The 22,372-nt window shown below is 40.7% G+C and overlaps 1 pseudogene; it reads left to right on the top strand.

The window, feature by feature from the left end:
* Positions 1-10,629: 10,629 nt before the first annotated feature.
* LOC143410719 (E3 ubiquitin-protein ligase Mdm2-like) overlaps positions 10,630-22,372 on the top strand; it is a 35,021-nt pseudogene continuing 23,278 nt past the window's right edge.

The raw sequence follows: 22,372 nt of genomic DNA, 5'->3' as shown, positions 1-22,372 counted from the left end.
AAGGCTTCTCCTGTGCACAGGTCTTATCCAGAATGCTTGGGGCCAGGGAGTTTCATATTTTAGGCTTTTTCAGTTTGGGGACATGTGAATACACACCACAAGATCTCCTGGGGAAAGGAGATCACAGTTCATCCTATCCCTACACACTTGCACACAGCCCCAAAGCGAAGCTGTGTAGTACTTGGGGAGCTTCTGTTTGGCCACGGCGGAGCCCCTGGCCCAGAGTGGGGTCTTGTCATGCTGATGCTCAACAGTCTCACATTCTTATTCATTTTGGGTTCTGGATTTTTGTACTGGGGTGTCTGAGCCTGGGCTAGCTGTGGCTTTTGCTGGTGTTGTTTCTCTTGATCCACAGTCTTGGAATGTTTGTCTCCTGCCGGTGTAAGAGGGTTAACGTGGTGGGCAGACATTGGCTTCTCTGTCTTTGGATGTTGAGAACAGATGTTTGACTTTCAGAGGAGTTGAGAGGAAGATTGGTTATCAGCTACACCTGGTGACAAACACCATTGCAAGTTTTCTTTGGTTGTTAAAATATACTAAGTTAGCGGGGCACCATGGCCCACGTCTGTGATCCCAGCAGTTCCAGAGTGTGAGGCAGGTGGATCGTGAGTTCAAAGCCAGCCTCAGCAACTCAGCAAGTCCCTGTCTCAAAAAATAAAAAGGGCTGGGGATGTGGCTTAGTGGTTGAGTGCCCCTAGGTTCAGTCCCTTCTACCCTGTCCCCCAAATAAATGTACTAATTCTCAACAAATACATGTATTTATACACAATTACACCAAACACAGCTTGCCCCTTTGTGCTTCCCATGAGAAAACTCAGGTCCACAGGGGCCAGAGGCCTTAATTCCATCCTGTGACCAGTTAAAATTTTGAATGGTCTCTGAGATTGTTTGTGCAGTAATATTTGATATGTGTTTGCTTTCCTAGCTGTCTTTGACAAATCAGAATTTTAGGCCATGGGTAGCAGTTCTAACTGTAAGATTAATTGGGGGGGGCAGTTAGGAATGATCTTTGAATAGCCCCCAATTTTATTTTGAGTTATTATCACTTTGAAAATTTGTAGAAGTTTAAAAGTGTAAATGCATGGAATGTTTATTGATCAGTGACTTTGATCCCATTTGGCTTCTGGTATTCCTGGGTCAGGCCACAGTGGGGAGCTTCCCTTGGAGTCTCCTCTGGTAGGCCTATAGCTGGGATCTTCTGAAGTAGAAGGATGGACTCAAGTTGAGGGGGGTTTTTCCTGTGCGTCTGTGTCATGACTGTGCTTGTGGACGTACTTTACAAACAACGCAAGTGTCTGTTACTAGAAAAGTGACAGTAGTGATGGTGCCAAGCTTTTGCCGGTTTGTTGAATACTCTGTATCAGATCAGTGCACTTCAGATGGCATGGCAGATTCTATAAGCTAACTCTGGCAACATGGTATTGTGAAGGGGTGACTCAGGTCTGTTTCTCTGAACAGGGAAAACTATCAGTGAGGTCTTGGCTCTGCCTGGGAGAGGCTGGGTGGTGGCAGAAGTGGGCCTCGGTTTTCTACCCTGGGAGTTGGAGGTGGGGAATGGCATCTCTCTGTGCTGCAGGCCTCACCCTGACCCAGTGCCAGCCTGCCTGCCTGCCTGCAGCTCAGGAGCTTCATGAGCTGTGCCCCCCACTCCATCTGAGAGGTCGAACCCAGGGCCAAGTCTGCGCTGAGCCGTGCTTACAGGGAGGGCTGCTCCCCCAGCACAGGACTCTTGCTCTGCAGGAGCTGCTCCCCCAGGTTTCTGCTTCGCAGGGCCAAAAACTAGGGCACATTTTTATTTCTCAGCAAAGAATTATATGAATTCTACTTATTTTTTTTTATGTTTCATAGAATTCAATTTGCCACAGTCTCTCTCTGAACCATTATTTCATCAAAGACCCGCGTTCCTAGGAAGAACCACGCAAAGGCTCCTTCTGGAGGATAGACCCAGCCTCTGAGAGCAAACTGATAGAGCAGGCTTTTAGGAAAAGACGGCCTAGGGGTGTGCCTTGCTTTAGAACCCCTCTGGGACCACTCTCGTCTAGGTAAGGAAAAGGGACCTCAGACCTCACCTGTGGTCCTAAACTCCTTCAGTGGACTGGGAACGTCCTCTTCTGAACACGAAGGAACTGCCAGGTGCATTTTGATTGAATGCTGGGATGGGGATTTGGAAAAGTGTTGGATGCTCTGCCCTGCCGTTCCTCAGGCTCCTGCACCTCAGCAACGAGGCAGCCGGCTTGTGAGGCCTTGCTTTCCTTTGGCATGTGGACAGTTCTCTAAAACTACCCTTTAGCTGCTTAAACTCAAGATTGTTTATTTGCCTGATTTTAAACCACCGATTTTTAGCTTCATTAATAATCTTGTTTTTAAGCCGCCCCCCACCAAGAAAAACACACATGAAGTGTAAGTCTTAAAGCCCCCAGCTTGCCCACTGTCTGACTGCACAGGAGCTGCTTCAGAGGCAGCAGCCCCAGGCCCAGGGTGATGCTGCCCCAGGTGCCTGAGCCTCCCTGAGCACACAGCTCAGCTCACCAGAGTCAGACTCATGGAACTGCAGTTAGTGGGCAGAAGACAAAGGATACTGTTTTGCAAAGTGAACTCATTAAGAAAACAGTCCCTTTCCATGAGGGATCACTGTAAAGGATGCTATCTTGTTTTGGTGACTCAGGAGTGCCCCAGCCTCTCCCAACCATGCAGGATTGCTATCTGCTCACTCAAGTGGTGCCCAGACCCCTGAGAGCCTGTCACGTGAAGGTTCGCCAGCCCCCCTGGAGCTTGAGCTCAGCACCTCAGCCCAAACTCACCGTCATCCAGGAGGCCCAGTTTGCCCAGAGCTCACCAGGTGAGTGCACTTCGGGGGAAAGGTAGTCAAATGCCCAGGCCAGCAGAGAGGATGCTGCCAAACTCACCATTGAGGCCACTCTGCCTCATGCTTTCTGCTAGGTACCTGAGTGTTAGGTTGTAGGCTTTGAAAATTCTAATAACAGTGGGAGTGTTTAAGAAAGCCAGCAGAGGTTCTTTAAATGGTACTGTATATAGGTTCATGAACTAATTTAGAATTCACCTGTTTCTCAGAGAGTTGCTTTGTCATTCAGAACTCCATAAAATGATTCCACCCCCACCAAAAGCGCCATGTAGGTTGAACATACTAGAGGCTGATTGGAATCTGAAACATGTCCACTTAGTAGGTGAGCACAGCTTTAGTACAGGGATAAAAAGTAGTGGATTTAACTTAAGAGATTTGAGAGCAAATATTTGGAATAAACTGATTTAGAAAGTAAAAATGATATAGTCTATATTTGGTAAACTTAGAATCACTTTTCTTCCTTAATGAAAATGTTTTTAGAAACATCAAAGAACTTCTTAAAATATGTCTAGTTGTGTCATTAAAATGCCCAAGTGCGTTTCTGTCCCTGTTGCTTTGCTCTTCTTCAGTTAGAACTAAAGATGGTGTTAGACTAACTTGTCCTCACTCCCACCAGGGTGAAGATTTGCTGAAGTGGCAGGCAGTATTCGAGGAAGTCCCTGAGTTACTAACTGAGGCAAAGAAGAAAGAGTGGGTGGACAAACTAAGTGAGGCTTTGCTCAGCTCCGATGCCTTCTTCCCTTTCAGGGATAATGTTGACAGAGCTAAAAGGGTAAGTAGGAATTGTGCATTTGCATAGGATTGAGCATCATGTAGATATGATTTCCAAAGTCGTGCTTCTGATTTTTAAATTTCTTGGAGTTACATATCCAAGCTGTGGCTATATGATATAAACCAGTACTACCTAGAGGATTATTTGACTTCTTCATTTGATGTGTGGATCATCCAAATGCTGTTCTTTGGCCTGTATGAATGAGGTTTCATTGGCTTACGCTCTGTGGAGGGGGATTTTGATTTTTGCATAAACTGGTTTTGAAAATCAATACCCATTTTATCTTCAGAGTGGTGTGGCATACATTGCAGCCCCTTCTGGTTCCGCTGCTGACAAGGTTGTGATTGAGGCTTGCGATGAACTGGGAATCCTCTTGGCTCATACGGATCTTCGACTTTTCCATCACTGATTGTGTCACACCTCGGTGGTGTGCTCGTGTGTAAGGGAATAATTTTCAAAGTGTGAAACTTTGAAAATACCTTTTTAGTAAATAAAACATTTTAATGATTAGATCTGTGGTTTTAGAGGGTTGGGTTTTATTTACCTGAAATCTACTCTAACACTGACACTTTACGCATGGGGGTTTTTGTGCAGAGCACAGGAGCATCCCTACCTGTTGGAGCTTGGCTCATCCACAGCGTTCCCTAAATGAAACAAATCTGCCAGTGAGCCACAGAGGCTGAGCATGTGAGCAGATGACACCATCCTTGCTCCTCAAGCTACCCTGGGGGGTTCCTCTCAGGCACAGGTTTTTTGTTGTTGTTGTTGTTTTAGTGTTTATTTTTTAGTTGTAGTCAGACACAGTACCTTTATTTTTTTATTATGTGGTGCTGAGGATGGAACCCAGGGCCTCACACATACTAGATGAGCATTCTCCCGCTGAGCCACAACCCCAGTCCTCAGACATGGGTTTTTATCATATCACATCCTAGGAATTGTGCAAAAATCAAATGAGATAATTTAACAAGACCTTACAAAGTCAAATGTTCAAAGTACTAGGATGAATCATATGGAATTGATGAAATTTCATTTGCAAAAATACTGGTTTCATATACTATAACCAAACTAAAAAATATTTAATTCAAGATAATTGTGTAAATAACCGATCATATATTCAAAAATATTTACATTTTACTTTCCAGGTACTAACATATTCTAAGGGTCAATTTATATGATTATTATATAGTAAAATTGAAAGCAGACTTAAGATACCCTAGAGATAAGAGTGCAGAAATATACACTAGGTCCATTTTTGCCTGGATAACTGTACTCCCACCTGTCCTTGACCCTTGTCCCCCCATCCATGCCAATTTGCACAAATGCCTTTTATCCAATATGAGAGTTTTGATCTTTTATCATGGCCCAGTTACATTTATTGTTGTTACCAATATGTCTGACCTGTGAATTTATTTCTGCTATTACAGTTGTTTTTTCTATTTAATGTGTTCTGTCTTTGCTGAAATTCATTTGGACCTATGAAGATGTTGTGATTTATTACAGAGAATTTCCAAGATAAAAGAGCTGATATTATCACCACTTCTTCAAAGTAGTTATTTCTGCTTCTTTTCCCTTCCCCAAGCACCTTTTTGGTGTCCTCTGGACTGAGATTTCCTGCCCCAGTGAGCACTCAGGGATGCAAGCATGAGAGCAAACCCTGGGTTGAGTCTTTGGTCAATCCTGGACTGCAATTTGGAGGTGCTCTTCTTCTGTCCTCCTCAAAATAAAGACTCAGTCTTGTCATTAATGTTGACATTTACAGTTTACAATGTACTCCTTACAACATCCGTCCTGTTTAATACTCAGAAAATCCTTGGGAAGTAGTACTTATTACCTTTTCAATTTCACAAAAGAAGATTGAAAGTAAGTTGTTAAATGGCTTTCCCAAGATCAAATAGCTAGGTGATGACCAAGGCTGGGGAATGAGCTAAAGAAAGTGTAGTTCCTGAATCCTCCTCAGTCCTTAGAATTATGGAAGTAAAGCTATCAGGAAATGCTGACCCAATTAAATTATATATTTCCACTTAAGGGCAATTCAATCAGATGAGTGTTGTTAATTCTTATTCCTTCCTTCACCCCACTATCCAGTTTACCCTCACTCAGGAACTGGCTTCATATGCCACTCACATGTGGAAGCCAGAATCCAGTAAGTGACCCAAAATACCTCCCTTTTCTCACCCACTATATCTAGCTAGTTACCAAATCTCCTTGACTTACCCTCCTGAATCTCTCTTAAATCTATGTACCCCTTGCCACGCACAGTGGTACATGCCTGTTATCCCAGATTCTCAGGAGGATGAGGCACAAGGATGATTAATTCAAAGCCAGCCTCTAGCAATTTAGTGAGGTGTCCTGTCTCTAAATAAAATATAAGAAAGGGATAGAGATATGGCTCAGTTGTTAAGTGCTTCTGGGTTCAACTCCCAGTACCATCCCCTCTCTCCATTCATCAACCTGGTCCTACCCACCACTGCCTCACATCTCTGGCCTTCAGTGGCTCTTGACTAGGTATCCCATAGTCAACCTTGCTTTTTCCACATTTTTGATTCAGCAGCAGCCATAATGATCTTAATTAAATCGAAATCTGACCACCGAATTTCTCTCAAAACCTTCCTTGACTTGCCATTGCACAAGGAATAAAGTCCAAAATCTTTCACTGCTGCTTGGAAGGCTAGGGGGCGGGGTCCAGATCCCTCTAGCCACCCTCCAGCTTTATATCAAGGTGCTGGCTTTCTTCCCTCACCTCATGATGACTGTGTCTCATGCCTCAGGATTCCTGCTCCCTCTCACCTATGCTATCTCACAAGCTCAGCTCTTCCCCACCTGTCTCCTCCACCCTCCTCCTCTATATCCAGGCAGCTCTGTATCCTTACTCTTTCCACCAGGAAGACACTTTCTGACTACCAGCATCCACCAGTAAATGGACATCATATAAAAATGCTGCTAGTGCCATTCCCCCAGTTTCAGAAATAAATTAGGCCCAGGGTGGGCAATGGCATGCTCAGAGCCATAGAGCAAGGAGGTAACATCACACACTGGCCTATTTGGGCTCTGCCTTCCCACTGCCATGTAACCTCATAGTTAGCCTCTCATTTCTTTGTAGTAAGGTAAATGAAATAAATATACCCCAAACCACTGAAGTACTCAAATGAGGCTTGAGGCCAAGTATTGTTTCCATAGTATGTACTCTGGTGTACATATAGGATTTATTGAAAATCCCAGCTCCAAAGGCAGAGACTGGGCTGGCAGGCTGTTCCAGCCAGCTTTGTTGCTCCATGAATGGTAACCCCCACTGTGACTAAGGTGACATTCCTCCATGTGACTTCCAGGGACAGACCCCTTCAAGATGATACAGAAAGACCCTTTGAAAAGGTCAGGTGGAACAGAAAGTATACTGAATTAAAATCCATGAAGCCCAAATCATTACATCTTACATAACAATAAGAGGCAAGCAATTTTTGTGAGCACTTACTCTGTGGTGTTGCTAAGTGCCTTGTGTCCTCTCTTTCATTGAGTCCTTTCAGTTACCCAGATGGTTGGTTACTACTAATGGCCCCATTTTACAGACAAGGAAACTGATGAATGGAGCAAACAAATAATTCACCCCCAAAGACACTGAACCAGAAAGGACCTTAAGAAAGTTTCTGGTGGCTGGACAGTGGCCTGAGAAGGTTCATGGGTTCTAGACATTCACAAACTGGGAAACTTGGGTTTCCTATAGCAGCTTGATAGATTGATTTGTACAATGGACACTGCCAAACCCAATCCTGGTCAGGATGATATTGAAATGGATTGTAAATAAGTATGTTCTTCTGGTGGAAAAAGAAAAGAGACAGAGTATTGTGGAATTGTTATTAAGAAATGGTGACTGCTAAGAATTCATAGATCAAATTGTGTACTATGTGTCTTTGTGTGTGTGTGTGTGTGTGTGTGTGTGTGTGTGTGTTGTGCACCTGCACACATGCTGAATATCTCTTACTCTCACTACTCTAGCATCATTCCAATTCCTCACAGGATCATCTTACTTTCTTAATGCTAAGGCCTGAGAGATCAACAGCCCCTCTGTTTCCTAAGCACCAGCCCAGTCTTATTCTAGAAGTTTGGGGGGGAGAGAGAGAGAGAGAGAGAGAGAGAGAGAGAGAGAGAGAGAGAGAGAGAACAAACCCAGAGTAGCTCTAAAATGCTGAGCATGGCTGGGTGCAGGGTGGGGTATGTGGTTGCATTATATCTGTTTTCTTCATAAGCAAAGAACACAAAAGGCCAAATCCAATCTCTGTTCTCTGTCGAAATCTGACCTAATTCCGCAAGTGAAATAAATATATTTAGGTGTCTTGTTGCTGCCACCCACCCCCCAAAAAAACCTTACCTTCAAGTTTCTTTTTTCCTTAAAGAATAAAGCCCAGAATTGAATATGGACACCTGAGCATTCTGGAGTTCCCAGCTGTAGAGACAGCTGTTTCAACTAAGCAGCAAGCATCCTGCCTGGATTTGATTCCCAGAAAAATAAAACAGGCTTCTGGAGAACTCAAGAAGTGAGAGAGGGTGAGGGACCCTCCTGATGAGGAAGTTCACAGAGGGCACAGAGACTCTGGTGGTCTTTCCTGAAAACCACAACTTCTGGCAGCAAGAGGCTGAAAGACACTCAACTGGTTAACAGGCCACACACAGCAAATAAATGACACAGCATGAGGACAATGCATGAACATAGAGAAGCACATGCAGAGTGACACCAGATGGAGGAGGCAGCCTGGGTCGGGCTGGGTATTCATTACTTCTCACTCATACTGGGGTTATCAGATATGCTAGTACCTCAAGGGGCCCCATTGGAGGGCATCTCCTTTGAGTGTTGAGGGTCTCTGAATCCACCTCCTGCTCTCAGAAGCTATAAAAGATCATTACCTTAGCCCTGGTGTGACCCTGGGAAGTCATTAAAAGGGAACCAAGGGAGTGTCAGTTTGTTAGATGTGGCAGATGGTAGCTCCCTCTATACTAAATTGTGGTGAGGAAACTGGCAGAAAGAAGTGCTGACATGGAAATGGAGATGGAACTTGAAAAGAGAGTAAAGAGATGAAAAAAGTTCTCTGATTCCCCCACACTTCCCTTTACCACCTTCCACCCACAGATCACCTGCCCCAGCCCAGACCTGTCAGAAACACTATTTTGAGCTTTTTCCACCACTGTGACAAAAAGACCTGGCAAGAGCAACTTTAGAGGAGGAAAAGTTTATTTGGTATTCAGGGTTTCATAGTTTCAGTCCATAGATGGCCAATTCCATTATTCTGGGCCCAAAATTGGGCAAAACATCATGGTGGAAGGATTGCCACAGGAAAAACAGCTCAGGACATGGCACTAGGAAGCAAAGACAGCTAAAATGACCAAGAACAAAATATAAACCCCAAAAGCATGCTACCCATGACTCACCTTCTCTAACTAAACCCTTCCTATCTACAGTTACCTCCCAGTTAATACCCAGGAGAGGATTAAGGCACCAATTTGGTTAAGGATTTCATAACCCAATCAGTACACTTCTGAATCTTCTTGCATTGTCTCACGCATGAGGTTTTGGGGGACACCTCAACTCTAAACCATAACACACATGGACACAGTTACCCACAGACACATCCCACTGTGTACACAATTGCATATGCCTCAACTGAACCACAGCATCTCCAGCCCTTGGTACCCTAGCCACACCTGAGATTGCTGAGCAAGGGGAATCCATAACTTGGAAATTTCCAGTGTTTTAAAGAGAAAAAGTGGGACCTGAGAATAATTAGAGGCTAAATCTAAAATGATTAACATGCAAGTTTCAAAACTTAGACTCCAGAGTGGGGCTGATCCAATTTCAAATCCTCCCTCCACCACTCTTGCCTGAGTAGTCTTGAACAAAGATCTGAATTTCTCTCTGGATTTGGTTTACCTGTCTATTGAGGAGTTTTTATGAGGATCAAAAGAGAAAAATATGCATGTTAAGAGCATAAATGCAATAAGTATTGTCATATTTACTCTTTGGGGCTTTTCTTCTTCAATCAGCAAGCATTCATTGATCAAAGACCATTCTTATGTTTTTCCATCTGGATTTCAAAGGCCATACTTATGTTTTTTTTCATCCAAGTTTCAGATGGTCTGTGGGGCACAAACACCTTCCAAAGTTTTGAGTGGACCTGTGTCTTGGTGTTAATCATATTTTTAATATGGCCAAGTCTATATTTTTTAACTTGAAACAAACTAATAATTATAAAAATGGTCATACATGTTGGTTGGCATCTGTTCTTCCTGGATCCATGGAAAGGTGGCCTTCTTCTTCTGGCGGGCTTGTGGTAGGAGTTTGTGGAATGGCTGGAATGAGGAGTTCAAGGAGCCATGCCAACTGAGGTCCTGAGCTGTGCATGGAAAGTTTTCAAAACATACACACCTGAAAGCCAGATGACAAGTTGAAATGACAGCTTCTGTGGTGGGACAAAGATAAGAAAGATCCTGTGATTCTTCACATTTGCTTTCTGATTGCTCCTGATTTCCCCAAGGAGACCCTTGGATTGCTTAGAATGTCTATTTTTAGGTGAAACTGGAAAGCTTAAAGCTAACCAGGGAGCTGTCCCCTTGAGGACGAAGGCTGCATTTCTAGGTTGACTTCAAAGCTCCAAGTGTCTTGAGCTAGATTTGACAATTTATCTGCATTTCCACTTTCATTTAGAAGATAGTGTGGGATGGTCCCCTTCAATCTTTTATCTTTCTCTTCTACATTCTGTGCCCTTGTTTCTTCTCTTCAGCTCTGAAAATCCCAGATCCTGTCTGCTGGTGGTCAAGATGCCCAGAAAAGAGCCCACATTGATTACACATCATCTCTAGACACATGTCCCAGACTCTTCTCCCTGGCCTGCCTGACCTGTGGCTCAGGGACATGTCCCACTGCTCTTCTGATGTCTGCTATCAGCTCTTGCTTACTCAGAGAACAAATAGGGAGACAGACACATGAAATCATTCCACTGATGGCCACATGGCAATGAAAAGGTGAGGCAGACTTGACCTCAGACACAGTAATAGCTGAAACCTCTCTATTCGGGTCTTTCCAGCTCCTCTCTCAGTAAAGCTGAATTCTGGCCCCTCCTTGGCTCAATAAGTTTTGAGATCTTCAGGAAGGACCTTTGAATGCTAGACACATTGGAAGATTGTATGTTCAGGGTTCAGTAGGTCCACCGTAATGTCAGCTCTGTTCACGTTTTCAAACATAAAGCTAGGAGTCTGGGGCTTCTGATGAATGAGCAGGTCTTCAAGTCACCTGTTATCATTTTGGACCTGATTCAAGGGGGAACTGAAGAATAGAGACATAATTCTCTAGGTCAATGGATGGTCCTTGGTGGACCTAAGCTATGACAGTTCCCTGAAAGTGTTCAGGGGAATTGCCTATTCCGAGAGGTCCTAAGAGGCTTTCCATGTACCTGAATACCATTTTCACTGGAGATGCAACCCCCAAGACTATCCAGATGACAACCCCTGGGTATTCCCACCAAAGCTGTTGATCTGTCCTAGCAGTCAACACTCAGCAAAGAGCAGCTGCTGGCAGTGGGTGAGGCTACAGGTCCCAGGTTTGTGCCTTAACATGCCCAAGATAATGGGCAGGAAGCTAACTCAGTGTCCCAAGCCTATGGCCTGGCCCCCACGCCCCCAAGCTGAGACCCTGCCATGAAAAGTAGAAAGTTTGGCACTCAGGATAGCCAGAATCAAAATGAACTGCTCAGAGAGATAGAACCCATGCTGAACTTTCTTATCAGCAGAAGCAAATGGGTCAAAAAAAAGGCACCTGCCAAGGTGGAGACAAAAGACACAGGAATCCACGTAGACAGTTAAGCCCCCAGGTGCACATGAGTATGTTTGCATGTATTTGTGTGTGTGCACTCCCTGAGACTCACCATTGCAACTGAGAACCAGCCTGAGCTATCCCACACACCTAAATATACACTCCCATGTGACAACCCTTCAACCCTGAAAAGGATAATTTTAAAATGTGCATGGACCTAGGCTGTATCTCTCTCCACAAGACCCAAGCCCATCAATTATCACTGCATGGTAACCCCTGTTTTCCCACTTCAATCCCATGTAATCCTCGAGGACCCCTGTAAGGTGGTATTTTTTTGTGTTCCACACTTCACATGTGCCAAGACTAAGGCTAGAGGAGAACCACCCTTCCTGAGTTCATCCAGCAAGTTAAAGGTACATGTGCATCTTGCATTCAGGCCTGTGGCCCATGCCAAGGCCAAGGGAAGAGAGAAATGGTCTGAGCCCTTGACCAAGCTTGACTGCCTTTGACCTTGACCCAGCCAAAGACCAGGAAGAATTGTAGGAGGAGAGAGGAGTCAAATGAAAGAACTGATCCAAATTCCCACAAGCTGCTGTCTTGATTAGATTAAGTGAGAGTTGAGGTGAGAACTTAAAGGACAGGGACCAGCACCTCTGTGTTGACCATACTGGCACTTTCTGGTTCTCTTGAGGGGAGAGTTATCAACATCATGGGAGAAGCTGTCCTCTTCTCCAGGAGAAATCAGCTGGATGAGGTGGTTCTAGAAGGTTCAGAAGATGATGAATAGAAGTTTCTGTCTGTTCTTCTATTCTTAGAGTATGTCAGCCACTAGCCCTACAGACACTATGCTGCCATACTTTCCATCTGTATTATCTTCTGTTTGCTCTCTGCAGATGTTTTCTGCTCAATGCTACTGATGATCCTCCAGAAGGAATGGCATGTTCAATAGCATACTTGTAAGCCACAGAGAGAAAATATTGTTCTTCATTGGACAGTGGCTCATTGAGCTCTGTCTCATTCTTTGTGGCCAGGGCAACATCTTTGGAGGGCTCCCCCTGATCAGCCAGTTGGGCTCTCTGCACCAGTTGCTCAGAGTCCTCCATCTTCACTGTATGGTTCCAACTGGAGGAAAAATACCAAGGTGTTCTGCATGTTTTGTAGGGAGGCTATAGTGTTTCTGGAGCCCAGGTGCAGAGGGACCTACCCACAAAGCAAGCAACTGAGACAGTGGTGGCAGGGGTATGGGGCCCTTTATTTTAGCAACATCTTTCATGTCATAGGAAACATTCAACCCTTTTGTTCTGTTCCTGGCTTATTTCTTAGAATGCTCTTCCAGGGTGGTTCTCATTGTACTGGATTGGAAAGGGTGGGGGTAGGCAATGTAGCCAACAATATCATGAAGGTGCAGGCCAGGGTCAAGGGAGTAAGGGCATACTGACCTGTCACTGCTGCCATGCCTCCTGCAGGGAAAATGGAAATAAGGGCAAAGCTAAAGTTTCAGACTCAAGTGCTATCCGATAATGTGTGTATATTTGTAAACTACCATTAGCATAAATTTGGAACAATAACATTGGTGCTTTCTCCGAACTCTTATTAAATGTGGACCAATATTGTTGACCAAGAGGTATATATCACTAGCTAAGCACACTTAAGTGGCAAGATGCTGTGGTGTTTTCAGAGCTGCATGTAGCTATTTGGATTCAGAACATACTGAACCCTGCAAGAGAAAATAGACTCAGCTTCTGCACTCTGCTGGAATACCAGTGGGCAGAGCCTGGTGTTAAGAGCTGCTTGACTGCAGAGGCCTTCTGCTTACATGGACCTCAACAACCAGTAAAAGTGGGAAACTCTCCTGACCCTGTGAGTACCTTTTAGTGATATATGGGCACTTTTCATATGTATCAATATAAAAGAGATTTGTTGATATGGGAGGTTAAATAAGTTTTAAAAGTGATGCCAGAATCCACTTATTATTAAATACCAAATAATCTTATAGTAGAATTTAGGATAGGTTGCATGCTTGAAACTAGAATATGGATCCCTTGGTTTGGTATTTTCTTTTCTCTGAAAAAAAAACATATTTGAAAGGGCCACATCATTAACAAATCTAAGAAAGCTAAGAAATTCAGAATTTAGACATTTATCTCACTCTTAGAACAAAGTATTGATCAATAAGGGGGAGAGTTTGCTGTAGTACCTATTATGGGTTTGGGGGAGGAAATACTTTGGAGTCAGATTTGGTTTTGAAGTAGGGAGATAACCCAGAGGAAATTGCAGTTACCCAAAGAAGAATATAGGTACAAATACTAAAACAAAAATAGTTGATATATGTTCTAGAAATCTTATTTCTGTAACTGGCTAGTAGACTGGTTGAGCATATGGACACAAAGGATGAATTAGGAATAATTGAATTTATTAATCAATTGAGTAAGATTTCAGAGAAGCAGTTTGGTAATTACTTCAGAGAAAACTTTGAGATTTTTATTTTGATGTTTCTTGTTTGAGGGGACTAAATAGGCAGTCTAATGTTTGTGAAAAAAAAATCAAGTAGTGTTGGATCAAATGGCATAAATGTTGAAGAATCAGCAGTGAAATGACATGGAAAGTTAAATAAATTTAAAGATTGGTTAACAAAATAGCATGAAAAAAGAAAGTAACACAGACTGGAACCTAGCCTCATGTAGGTCAAGTGTTGGCTATAGGAAGAAACAGTAAGAGATAAGTGGAAAATAAGTTTGAAGAAAACAGAAAATTTTCATATCTGGACAGTCAGCTAATGTTTCTAGGAGGATAAGATTGCCATTTAATTTTATACTTCTGAACAAACAGATGTTTCTATTTGATTTGGAAATAAGGGGCTTATTTTTGATTCTGAAACAAGATAATAATGAAATAAGATAAGGATGAAATAAGATAATAAAGAAATAAATAATAATGGGTTCTTTGGCAACACTATCAGTTTTAATTCTTCTGAGTACTACCTGGGTTACATAGCCTACAGACACCATTTATCTGTGGCTTATTTATTTCATTTGTTATAGGTTCCTTGATTTGAAGGAAGTATTTTCACTCTGAAATGACAGAATATTTAATGCAATGTCTGTAAGTGTTGAGTTTCATGATACTTTAATTCTAAGAGAACCACCATGTGCACACCACCTATGTTGCTTCCACTTTAGAGAAACATTCTATGTGACTTCCGAATCAATAACCCTCCCTTGCCATGACCAGTGTAGCCAAACTAGAAAGTTCCTGTGACAGGCAATGGGAGATTGGAAGAATAAAGACTCACATACTCAGATTGTGAAAATAACAGCTGGGATTGTGTGGAGTGCTGCTCTTGGATAGAGAAGCAGATCTAAAGAATTATGCCAGCAATCTTTATTATATATATATATATCTCATTAATTAGATTAAAGACTACACAAGTATTATTCATTGTATTTATGAAAGTTTCAGAGTTAGAAACATTATGCAGCTTATACCTCAGTTACATTCTGCAGTTGAAATATGCAATGTTAGGAGCATTGTGTATCTCTCAAGAAAGTTTATTGTTTAAAGTTACTATTATGTGGGCAGGTTCAAGAGCAACAGAGGTGGTAGAAAATTATGGTTGTCTTTGCTTAAATAAATTTCTTCATTCCCAGGAGCTCTGTGACTGAGAGCAAGGTTGAGGCTGATAAGACTCTAGCACAGAGCCTCCACTTGAAGGGCATTACCATAGCAACTGGGCATCCTACACCTTTGTACAGAAACTTTCCATGCTTGCACCAAGCATGCCACAGCCAAAAAGTCATCAGGGACCCTCTTCTTAGACATTGATCTCTCAATCACTGTCACCATTCTCCACACTCCTCTTCCTAGGGAAATGTTTTTTTTTTTTCTTTTGCTTTTGTCTGTGCTTCATGGTTGCCATTAAGTACTTTTCTCTGCTTCTCCACTTACTTGGAACTTATTCTCTTTATCTTTTCATTTCAAAATTATATTTCTGCTCTTTATGCAATTTTATTTTTTCAAACTTCCTTCCAGCATGTTGAAGCTGAGCCATTAAAAAATTATTAGTGGGAACAAAGGATTAACTAGCATACAAAGCTAGATGATGAATTAGACTGCATTTGTGAATAAGTGAATAAACTAATCAATGAAAATATGGGTGTGGGGGTTAACCTTCAGACTCCCAGAAAATGCTTAAAATCACTCACTGTCCTTTTGATAATATTAATTCTGCCTATCCAAGAGCAATGTAGATATTTCCATCTTCTAAGGTCTTCTTTGACTTCTTTTTTTGGGGTTCTGTAGTTTTGATTGTATAGATCTTTCACCTCTTTCATTAAGTTGATTCCAGAGTTTTTTTTTAGGTTATTGTAAATGTGGTAATTTTCCTCATTTCTTCTCAGAGAAAAAAAACACACACTACACAGATTTAATGCAATTCTGACCAAAATCTCAATGACATTTCTCATAGAAATAGAAAAAGCAATCATGAAATTCTTTGGAAAAATAAGAGACCCAGAATAGCTAAAGCAATCCTTATCAGGAAGAGTGAAGCAGGTATCATAACTATACCAGAACTTAAACTATACTACAGAGCAATAGTAACAAAAACACAAGGTATTGGCACCAAAACAGACTGGTAGATCAATGGTACAGAATCGAGGACACATAGACAACCCACAGAATTACAATTATATTAGACAAAGGTGCCAAAACATGCACTGGTGAAAAGATAGTCTCTTTAACAAATAGGGCTGGGAAAACTGGAAATCCATATGCAACAAAATGAAAGTAAACTCTTATCTCTCACCATGCAGAAAACTCAAAGTGGATCAAAAACCTAGAAATGAAACAAGAGACTCTGCATCTAATAGAAGAAAAAGTAGGCCCTAAACTTATCATGTGGGATTATGCCCCAACTTTCCTTAATAAGACTCCTATAGAGCAAGAATTAAAACCAAGAATTGATAAATGGGATGGAATCAAACTAAAGAGATTCTTCGCACAAAAGAAACAATCTGTGAGGTGAACAGAGAGCCTAAATCCTGGGAGCAAATATTTTCCCCTAAAAGATCAGATCACTAGGGGCTGGGGATGTGGCTCAAGTGGTAGCGTGCTCGCCTGGCATGCATGCAGCCTGGGTTCGATTCTCAGCACCATGTACAGACAAAGATGTTGTGTCTGCCGATAACTGAAAAATAAATATTAAAAAATTCTCTCTCTCTCCTCTCTCACTCTCTCTTTAAAAAGAAAAGATCAGATCACTAATCTCTAGGGTATATAAAGAACTAGAAAAGCTAAGCACCAAAAAACAAATAACCCAATCAATAAATGGGCCAGAGACCTGAACAGACACTTCTCAAAAGAGGATATACAATCAATCAACAAATATATGAAAAAATGTTCATCATCTCTAGCAATTAAAGAAATGAAAATCAAAACTACTTTAAGCTACCATCTCACTCCAGTCACAATGGCAGCTATTTTGAAGACAAACAACAGTAAGTGTTGGCGAGTATGTGGGGAAAAATGTATACCCATACATTACTGGTGGGACTGCAAATTGGTGCAGCCAATATGGAAAGCAGTGTGGGGATTCCTTGGAAATCTGGGAATGGGACCACCATTTGACTGAGCTATCTCTCTCCTCGGTCTATACCCATAAGACTTAAAGACTGGATATCACAGGGACACAGCCACATCAATGTTTATAGAAGCACAATTCACAATAGCTAAACTCTGGAGTCAACCTATATGCCCTTCAGTAGATGAATGGATTAAAAATGTGGCACATATGCACAATGGAATTTTACTCAGCAATAAAAAAGAATAAAATCATGGCATTTTCAGGTAAATGGATGGTGCTGGAGAAGATAATGCTGTGTGAAGTTAACACATCCCAAAATACAAATGCTGAATGTTTTCTCTGATATAAGGAGGCTGAGTCATAGTGGAGTAGGGAGGGGGAGCATGGGAGAAATAGATGAACTCTAGACAGAACAGAGGGGTGGGAGGGAAAGGGAGGGGGCAGGGAGTTAGCAAGACTGGTGGAATGTGATAGACATTATTATCCAAAGTACATGTATGAAGACAAGAACTGGTGTCAACATATTTATATACAACCAGAGATATGAAAAATCTGCTGTATATGTGTAATGATAATTGCAATGCATTCTGATGTCATTTATTTTTTTTGAATCACTGTCCTTACTTTTGTACACAGGTGTAGGATCTATGTACTTATAGAATACCAAAGGTGAAAAAACTGCTATCAGTATTTGGGCACTCTTTCTCAGCTGCCTACACTGTAATGAGAAACAGGCAGTAGTGCTCCCAAAGACAGGTACCTAACCTTGCTGAAACTGTATATATTGCTTAGGTGACAAAAATAAATGCAATTAATTTTCTGTAATAGTTTTTTTCAGCTTGTCTTCTGTATGCTCAGTACCTTGAGGTTAATGTGAAGTGAAGAAGACCTTTTTTAACCATTAACAATTTATTTGTGTTCTATAGTCTCTTTTGGATACTAGGTATCTTTTAAAGATATTGCCTTTTATATTTGCTGCATCTTCTCCTGCTGCTTAGAATGAAGTCTGGCTATTAATTGAGAGGCAGGAAATATCTTATATATGCTCATAGATATGAAGTAGATGGAAATCTTGGAACCAGGCCTAAGTATATTGAATGGAGTTCTTTGCTGCTATAGGTATCACATCTGTTCTGGTCACAGAACCACTCAAGTCATGCATGGTTTTTGGGAATGATATGCTTGGAGAAAGTGAATACTGGGCTTGAATCATTCCATCTGCCTGTTTATTCTACTTCTGGGCCTCTAGTAATGTACCTGCTTTCTAAGCACCTCCATTTGAGCTCAAGAGAAGTCACAAAAGTGTCTGGACCGCTCACATGCTACATACGAGAACATAGACATACAGAGCATAGCAGATGTGCATCCAGATGATCTTTCTAGTCCATCTTTGTCAGAACAGCATCATCTTCCAAGCAAACACTGCAGAATAGGAGCAGAAACTGTACTGGGGCTCCATTTCTCTGAAATTTTGCTAACACATCAATGTCAGAAGCCTTTTTTTAATCTTGCCTACATCCTTTCACAGTCTGTCAGCTTAGAAAGACTATTTTCTTTTCCTCTCTAAAAGTACCTTTCACAAATTTTATATTCCCATTTCCAAGGGACAAGAAGTGCCATGACTCAGCTGTAGATGGGAAGCAAGAAGAGAAAGCTGCTTTCATGTGATAGCACACAACAAAGGGATATTTGCAAATTATTATATTTACAAAAATCATTAGATTTATACCCTATAATCGATATGATATAAAATCCAATGCTCTTTTTACTATTGGAATTCTAAAGTAGAATGTGCTATTTCATGAAGCAATATATATCCATTTAATAAATAAAAACTTTTGAAATAGCAAGCCAATAAAATACTGATGGCTTTGAATAAGGCAAAATACTCTTTCACTAAATGGAAGTAGCACAAAAATCAAATACTGAAAACAGACTTAAAAACTAATAACAGTATTTTTTAGCTTCTGAACAGTAGTGTTGCATGTCATCCCAGAGTGTCTTTTGCAGTAGAGCATCACTTGACTGTCATTCAGGCACTTCAAATGCACACCACACACACACCCACCCACACACACACACACACACACACATACACACACACTCAGAGAAACATAGTTCTAAGTAATCATTCTCTGTGACTTTAACACTTGACTTTTCTTAGAGCAGCCCCATTTTAGTCAGCTGAATAGAGGCTGCAAGTTTTATCTGAGTTCTATGTGTGGTAATCATTAAAAAAAGGTTTGTTGGGAAGTAGCTCTATATTAGAATGCTTGCTTAGCATACATGAAGTCCTGGGTTCAATTCCCAGCACTGCAAGGGAGAAAGAAAAGGTTGATCAAGTAACTTTTTGTACTGTTTATACATTTACTGAAGTAATTAACTACATACTGACCAAGAAAATAATCTTAAGGATTTATCTACTGACTATCCCTTAAGTTTGAGACTTGAAAAGAATAGGGAAAAAAAGAACTAGTACCTCCTAAGTCTTACATAATAGATGAAGTGCTGCTGCATCAATCAATAGACACTTAGGTTTTTTACATTTTTATCTGTCATGAATAGTGTTCCAATGGGACATGGGCCTACAAATGTCTCTTGGATATACTGATTTTATTTCCTTTGTATTTGAATTCAGTACTAGAAATGCTGGATCATATATAGGTTCATTTTTTAAAATATTTATTTTTAGTTGTAGTTGAATATAATACCTTTATTTTATTTATTTTTATATGGTGCTGAGGTACACATTCAGGGCCTTACACATGCTAGGTGAGCACTCTACCCTCTGAGCCACAACCCTAGGCCATGATTTTAATTTTTTTGAAGAATTCCCATACTGTTTTACACAATGAACATATTGATTTACATTTCTGTCAGCAAAATGCAAGGGTCCCCTTTTCTCCACATCCTTCCCAGGATTTGTTATCTTTAAATATGTTGACAATAACCATTGAAGCTAGAGTGAAGTGAGATCTCATTGTGGCTTTAATTTTCATTTCCCTAATAATTAGTAATATTGATCATGTTTCCTATACCTCTGAACAATCTGTATGTCTTTAGAAGTATGTCTACTTAGATCTATTGCACATTTTTAAATCAGGTCATTTGTTCTTTGCTATTGCATTGTTTGCATTCTATATATATTCAGGCTGTTAACCAATTATCAGATAATATAGTTTACAAATATGTCCTCCCATTCTGTAGGTTGTCTCTTCATTCTTTCAATTTTTATCAATCTTGTGCAGGAGCTTTTCAGTTTGTCTTCTCTTTTTCCCCGTGCCGTTGTTTTTTCTTTTTTTCCCATAATATCCTAGACCATTCTAATGTTCTGAAGAATTTTCTATGTTTTGGGCGCCGCAATTTTAACTCTAATCTGAGTAAACACATCCTCAAAATGTCTCTTTAAACTTTCTTTCCTTTCATTTAGGCAATACTGCTCTATGTCTGTATATGCCAGTATCATTAAAATAGTATACTGTACAAGTTTGTTTTGTAAATGTCATTAGAAATATACAATGAACACAAATAAACACATTCAACAGTATTTTGTATTTTTGCTTTGATACTGGTAAGGAATTTGAAATTCTTCCTTCTTGAATTAAGCTTTTGATTGTTTAAAAAAATCCCTTAATGGTTTTCATCGCAGATCCAACATTCTGTAAATTCTTCTCTCCATTTTATATATTGTTTGCCTCATCCTTGTGCACTTTTTAATGAAAACAAAGAGCCAGTCAAGGAAAGAAATCCTGACAAAATGAAACTCCAGTGCAGCTGCCTTCTACTATTCTTCAACCTAATGTTTATTAGCTGTTTGGTTTTGTTATGAATTATTATTTTATAGAGATTAAAAATTCTCACAAGGCATCACCTCTCAAAGCATATTCTGCTGGGTGAAATATGATAATAAATGGGGGACAGAAGGAATAAGTAGGAAAATGATAGCCAGAGAATACAAAAGGGAAATGAGGAAAATGTGATATTGAATTCCTTCAATGTCTTAAGAATCCATGACTCAGGAAGAACCCTGAACAGAAATCTAATTATCCAAGTGTTGGACAAAGTTAATTAATTTGCAAATATATTTTATCTTGTAGTGACAGCCATGTGTGCTCTGGGCAATGAGGAAAAAGGAGGCTGAAAAAGGAGGCTCAAGCATGAAGAAATGGCAGGCTCACACAACATGACTCTAACCCTAAAAAATTGAGGTGACACCAGTTCATTACATCTCCTCCCAAAGAAATTCTCATAATAGGGTGCTGTTTTGATTAAGGTAGTGAAGGGGGCACTTGGCAATGCACTCAAAATACTGCTTCTATTTACTCTGCTGTGTACTTAAGTTTTTTCCAAATGAATTGTGCCTGCAGGGAGAAGGGCCCTTCTGGCTTTTGTTATCAGCCCAAATAGGGTGGCAGATTGTTTACTTTTCTTTCTTAAGTCCTCTGGTCACTGTGTTCCTTGCCTTAATCTCCAGTATTTTATGTTTAATTCACTCACAATGAGGAGGGATCTTAATTTACTTCATTCAGTGACTTGCACTTGCAAGATTCTAGCACAAGGTGCAGTAGAGACTCTAGGGTTCTTGCTTGGGCCATTTCTATATACAGATATCTAGTAATAAAGATACATTCCTCTTATTCAAATCACTTCACATGGCTATATACTTTTACATCACTGTCAGAATAATTATGAATTCAAAACTGTAGTAACAGGGAGAAGAGCAATAAAAGCCTACATTCAAAGTGGAGTCAGGCCATGCTTTATTCTCAACTTCTCCAATTATCTGCCTTTGCAAGAGTGAATTTTTTGGTCTAATTTGTTGAGTCAGCAACTTCTCATCTTGTGGAACACAAAAGAAAAAGTGGTTATTAGCGTAGTGAGCAAGAAGGAAATAACTAAAGATAACTTGAAGATAAAGTTGGATATTTATTACAAGAAAAGTTTATGAGTGCCTTTGTAGACCATATGATAAAGTCTGACATGTAGTCTAGGTATAATAGGAGGGCATTGAAAGTGTTTACAGAGAAGAATTAAATGACTTATGTTTTTTAAAATAATATTATAGCTACCATGCACACATTGGATGGAGGAGAAGAAATGGTAGAATTATGGTTGGTGTTTTAGGTGTGTAAAATAAAGTGTGTATTGAAACGTTTGGCTGATGGAATACTTTTACTGGAGGTAGAAAGATTAGACCATGCTAAGAAATCAATAATATAGAAAATTACTTTAAAATAGGAGCAGATCAGAATATATTTCAGGTTTATTTTGAGCAACTGAGTGGTCATAGGCACCAGATTATTCATCCATCTTTGAGCTTGGGTCTTACATACTCTTCATAGTTTATATTTAACGTATGAG

The sequence above is a fragment of the Callospermophilus lateralis genome, chromosome 11 (assembly GCF_048772815.1).
Source record: "Callospermophilus lateralis isolate mCalLat2 chromosome 11, mCalLat2.hap1, whole genome shotgun sequence".
Lineage (NCBI taxonomy): Eukaryota > Metazoa > Chordata > Mammalia > Rodentia > Sciuridae > Callospermophilus > Callospermophilus lateralis.
This window is presented reverse-complemented; position numbering and strand designations above follow the sequence as displayed.